The sequence below is a fragment of the Bison bison genome, unplaced genomic scaffold (genome assembly GCF_000754665.1).
Source record: "Bison bison bison isolate TAMUID 2011002044 unplaced genomic scaffold, Bison_UMD1.0 scf7180017864228, whole genome shotgun sequence".
NCBI classification, from domain to species: domain Eukaryota; kingdom Metazoa; phylum Chordata; class Mammalia; order Artiodactyla; family Bovidae; genus Bison; species Bison bison.
In genome coordinates, this window is record NW_011494800.1 from 3,835,732 (window position 1) to 3,842,042 (window position 6,311).

Genomic DNA, 6,311 nt, shown 5'->3' on the forward strand with positions numbered 1-6,311 from the left:
TATATATATATATATATATATGTATTTTATATATTTTTTATTTTAATTGGAGGCTAATTACTTTACAATGTTGTCATGGTTTTTGCCATACATTCACATGAATCAGCCATGGGTGTACATGTGTTCCCCATCCTGACCCTCCCTCCCACCTCCCTCCCCATCCCATCCCTCAGGGTCATCCCAGTGCACCAGCCCTGAGCACCCTGTCTCATGCATCAAGTTTGGCTTTGCTGGCAATGCTCGCCATTACAAACATGTGGATGGCAGTTTGTGTATGACTGCCTGCATGCTGTCACTTCAGTCGGGTCTGACTCTTTACAGCCCCATGGACTTAGTCCTCTGTCCATAGGATTCTCCACGCAAGAATATTGGAGTGGGTTGCCATGCCCTCCTCCAGGGGATCTTCCTTACCCAGGGATCAAACCTGTGTCTCTTACATCTCCTGGATTAGCTTTTTAGCACTAAAGCCACCCGGGAAGCTGCTGGACGGCAGTTACCAGAAGGTAAAAACAAGGATGGGGATTCTTTGATATTCTTTATTTTATATCCCCAAACCAAGATTGTCCCAAAAAAATGACAACCTATGGTCCAATACTCTATTATTTTCCTGAAAAGAATATCCTCAGTGTAGGCCTCAAAGCAGTTAGTTACTCCTCCAGTAAGTCTCAGGAGGTAAAATGCAGATTGAGGAATGGGAGGCAAGATTTTAGTTGATTCAAAAACATTTCTTTTTGGTTCAATAGATATGTATTTGTTTTAACATCCATTACAAATTATAAATAATTGGCACCAGAAAAATTTGAGGTTTAGTTAGGTATTTAGCTTTCCTGAGTCAATTCAATGAAAACAGAAAAGAAATCATCTGTGGTTAATAAACACATATGAGCAAAATCAAAAAAGAGAACTCAAAAGGCTGAAGACTGGAAAACACTGCTTTGATTAAGTATCATAAGGTTTAAGTCTTTTTAGGCTAGCTATTGAAATGCCATACTTTTGTGTGTGTGATTTTTGACAGCCATTACTCAAGAAACTTGTAAACTAAGTTTGAATGACGCTCATTATCTAATATATGAAGAAAATGATGGAACTTTGAAGTTATAAATCCCACATATTCTTTCCTCACTCTCTCTCTCCAAGTTTCAAGCTCAGAGAGAAATGAAATGCTTAAACAGATTTCACTGGCTCTACCAGAATCACTGTGACCTCTAAAACAAAGACAACAAAGACGCAAACAGCCTCTAAGTTTCAAACAGATGCATCCCAGTAGCTAATGCAGATTACCTAAGATAGATGGTAGAAACAGAAAATAAATATACTTATAAAAGCCATCTTGCAATACCCAGACATTCTTCATAGAACTCAGGTTCAAAGTAGGCATTAATAAACATCAGCCTCCTGAGACTTTCCTTAATATGTTGCAGAGATGTGGCAGGTTTAACCTTTAAGCTTCTGTTGACTTGGCAGCATTTACTGTTCTTATATATTAGGAATATATAAAAAGGTTAAGACTAGAATTCAAAGATGTGGCCCTGGACACCAAGGTAACCTGAATAAGCAATTAAGAAAACGTTAGATTGGGACTTGAGAATAAACTTGAATGAGATTCTGAATGACAAGCGTAAGAAGGGTGCTCCCAAAGGGACCTTAAATTAATGTGTGCACAAGTTTTTAACATGCAGCAGTGAAATATTTTCTAGACATGCTTTTCTGACTCATGGACAAGCATTTCTAATCCAAGGCAGGACAAAGGGAGAAGAATGGGTGGGGGGAAAGAAATTGTCTTATAAAGAACAAAAGTAAGCACAAAAACTTTTAAACCTAATATTAAACTAAACTAACAACTCATTCTTTATTTATAGAAACAATTGCTTCCTAAGATCTAACTAAGCGTCATGTACTATACCAGGGGCACAGTTCCAAGAATTTGAAGTAAAATTTGACACAGAGAAGAGTTCTAGCATTCTAAATATGAAAAGGCTTAGGATCATTTTTGCTTTAGGTATGGCAGTCAAAACATTCTGTACCAATTCAATAATTTTGCAAACTCGAACTACAATTAGGTACAGGTGGTTAAATCCTCCCCAAACACCAGCTATTCTCTGGGTTTTGTTTGCTTGTTTTTAAACTTTTTATTTTGTGTTGGGGTGTAGTGGATTAACAAACAATGTTGTAATCGTTTCAGGTGGACAGCAAAGGGACTCAGCCATACATATATTAATACATGTATCCATCCTCCCGAAACTCCCCTCTCATCCAGACTGCCACATAACACTGAGCAGAGTTCCATATGCTATACATTAGGTCCTTGTTGGTTATCCATTTTAAATATCCAGCTACTCTGGCTTTAAAGACATCAGTTTGCAAACTGAATAAATCTTTGGAGCAGTTTAGAATTCCAAAGAGGGATGAAATGAAGTGAAATAACTAACCCATCTTCCAGGTCACTAATTTAAGATATGTAAGGAAGCTACCAAAGGACTCAATAAATACAAGTCTGATTTCTTAGTTCACCTATTTCAATTTTGGTGTCTCTCAATCCAAAGCTTCGAGTGTCTGGCTTCATAAAACCTAATTAGACTCATTTTGTTTCCTGTCTGTATCAGTCATTAAGAGAGAAAAGCCATTTCTCAAATATGTATTACTAGTCACAATTGAACCACAGGATGTTGTTCTATCTAGCAACTATAGGTTCTTAGATCATTCTTATAATCAGAGAACAGCGGTTAAAGTAAGAAGAAATGACCTTGGAGATAAAGATCAGGAATTTTTTCCTCCAAGCTTTATTGAAATACAATTGACATACAGCACTGTATAAATGTAAGGTTTACAGCATAATGATTTGACTTATACATATCAGAAAATGATTACCACAAGAATTTTAATGAACATCCATCATCTCACACAGATACAAAATTAAAGAAATAGAAAAAATTTTCCTTGTGATGAGAACTCTTGGCATTTCTTCTCTTAATGGCTTTGCATATATAACATATATAATACTGCAGTGTTAATTATATTTATCATATTGTGTATGACACCCCTGATACTTAATTATCTTACAACTGGATGTCTGTACCTTTTGATTGCCTGCATCCTACCCACTCCCCACCTCTGGTAACCACAAATCTGATCTCTTTTTCTATGAGTTTGTTTGTTTGTTTTCAAAGTATAAGAAATAAGCATGGAGACAAAGATCAGGATTTAACATAAGCAATGGAATCAAGCCAGCCAGGGTAAGAAAACAACGTGCCTTTTCCCAGCTGTATAACCTTCTATAAATTACTTCAATTTCTCAATTTTCTAATCTAGAAAGTGGATATATTCATCTTATAGATTTATTATGAAGATTATGCTTGTAAGGTATTCTGCACATTATTATCTGGCGTGTGGTGGTTTAGTCGCTAAGTCATGTCAGATTCTTACAACCCCATGAACTGCAGCCCACCAGGCTCCTCTGTTCATGGGATTCTCAAGGCAAGAATACTGGAGTGGGTTGCCATTTCCTTCTCCAGGGGATCTTCCTCACCCAGGAATCGAACCCGGATCTCCAGTATTGCAGGCTGATTCTTTACCGACTGAGCTATGAGGGAAGCCCTATCTGGTGTGTAGTAGGCACCAAGTAGCTTTTATAGGATGTGACTAGCAAGGCACTTGGTGACTTGGTATGAGGAAATGTCCAGAGGGCATCATTACTGAATGGGAAAGAACTCTAGTAGACTGAATGTCTTCCAGACAAGGGGGTTTTAAAGATGAAAATTATTCGGATGAGAGAGAGGGGTGTGCTTACTCTGTCTGGATTAAGGGAAAAAGTCATTCTGGAACAAACATCCTGGGATACCTTCCCAGTGAAGAGAAGCCCCATGAAAAGATGGAGAATAGAAAGCTTCATGAATGTCCCAGCCCAGGTTCTAAGATGGCAAGGACTCCTCCTCTGCAATTCCTTCATGTAGCCTCTATCTATTTACACAGGTTTAAACCAAAACAGCCCATCTAAATATCTTTGAAGGCAACAATAACAACAAAAAAACGTAGTTCACTTTGAAGGAGATATTCTTCTGCAGCCAGGGACAGGAATGAGGAATATAATGAGTAGTGGCATTTAGGAAAAGAGAGGAAAACTATATAAAGTTATAAATTATTATTACATTAATTTAATCGTGATGTAGGAAATGCCATGCAGCAGAGGTAATTAGAAGAGACACAGGAAAAGGAAAACCAACTGTGGAGGCTCCTGCAGGCAGATTAACACCTGACAGCCAGTGTGGTAGGAATTAGCCTTTGTTGTCTGTCTTCCCTCCAGCTCTAAAGTAGTTTGAAACCAAAATCTCGGCTCTGATCAAGATAGTATCTATGTTTCTCTCTACCCATCTGGATTCTGATATATATATCTGTAAATACAGGAGATAGTGTAGTGCTCACTAATGTTATTGAGTCAGAGTCCCAGTGTAAACACTTTCAATTAGTATTCATATACCCTTGGCCATGATATTGGGCATGAGTGTGAATGACGGAAGAGACAGACAGACACATAGACAGATGGACAGATAAAATAATGCTGCATATCATTTAGTCGTTAGAGGGTTAAATGAGATAAATCATGATAAGAATTTAGCACAGTGCTTGATATATAGTGAGTGCTTGATAAGCATTAAATATTACTATTGTTATTACTGTTAAAATTATTCACCCAATAAAATAACTCATTTTAGTGGAAAAACTTATCAATCAACAAATGTATACTAAAGCAACAAAACATTATAGGAGAACAAAGTCAGAGAGCTGGTACTACCAGACTTCAAGACTTACATAACGCTGCAATAATCAAGAAACTGTATTGGTGAAAGCGTAAACAAATAGATCAATGGTACAGAATAGACAGCCCAGAAACAGACTGACAAAAATTTAGTCAACTGATCTTTCATAAAGGAGCAAAGATAATTCAATGGGGAAAGAATAGTCTCTTTAAATAAATTGTATTGGAACAACTGGAAATCCATATGCCAAAACAATGAATCTAGAAAAAGATTTATCTTCCACAAAAATTAGTTCAAAATGGATCAAAATCCTCAAAATTTGTGAAACACAAACTATAAAACTCCTAGTAGACAACAGGAAAAAATGGAAGTGATCTTGAGTTTAGTGATGACTTTTGAGATAAAACACCAAAAGCACAATTTATGATGAGTACACAGATGTTTACAGCAGTTTTACTCATGGTTGTCAAAGCTTGCAAGCGATTAAAAGTCCTTCAGTGGATGGATGAACAAACTGTGATGTGTACAGACCACAGACTATTATTCCAAGGTGAAAAGTAATAACTATCAAGCCCTGAAAAGTCATGGAGGAATTTTAAAGGCAGATTGCAAAGTGAAAGAAGTCAATTTGTAAAACCTGTATGTTAACTCTTATATGACGTTCTAGGAAAAGATGAAATCTGGAGACAGTAAAAAGAAGTGGTTTCCAGGAGACTGGAGAGAGGAAGACAGAAATGAATAGATGGAGTCCAGGGGAATTATTGGGCACAACTATTCTGTATAATACTGTTATGGTGGATACATGTCATTATATATTTGTCCAAGCCTACAGAACTGAACAACAAAAAGAGCAAACTCTAATGTAAACTATGGACTTCAGTTAATAATTTTCCATATTTGCTCCTCAGTTGTAAAAAGAAAAAAAATTTATCACACTGATCCAAGATGTTAAGAATAGGGAAGGGGAGGGAAGACTATGGAACCTCTCCATGTTTTTTACCTTATTTTTCTGTAAACCTAAAACTGCTCTAAAAAAAAAGAAATTCTATTAATTAAAAAACAAAACATGTACTAGGAGTGAATGCAAGGAAGTTGGTGGCATATTCAGGGACCAGGCTGAAATGTATGATGGTGAAGGAGAGTGATGAGAAGTAATGTTGAAAAAGTAAGAAACCAGAATAAAATACTGAAAATTGTTATATGCCATTTATGGTATCTGGATTTTAATGTAGGTCTAGAGAAGGAAATGGCAACCCACTGCAGTGTTTTTGCCTGGAGAAGCCCACGGACGGAGAAGCGTGGTAGGCTGCAGTCCATGGGGTCACACAGAGTCGGACATGACTGAAGCAACTTAGCAGCAGTAGCAGCAGCAGCTTTTTTCAAGTAATATGGTCAGGTTTGTTCTTTAGAAAAATAAGTAGATTTTCTGGCAATTAATATGAAACAGAGTGAAAAGAGCTTAGAGGAAAAAAGGCAAAATCAGGCTACTGCATCAATCCAAGAAAAAGGGGATGACAAAATATCAGAAAGAATGTCAACTCTATCCTAATATCTTGA

General features: G+C 36.9%; 1 protein-coding gene across 1 annotated transcript in view; it reads right to left on the reverse strand.

The window, feature by feature from the left end:
- PRKG2 (protein kinase, cGMP-dependent, type II) overlaps window positions 1-6,311 on the reverse strand; it is a 124,327-nt gene that overhangs the window by 114,021 nt on the left and 3,995 nt on the right. The window lies entirely within an intron of this gene.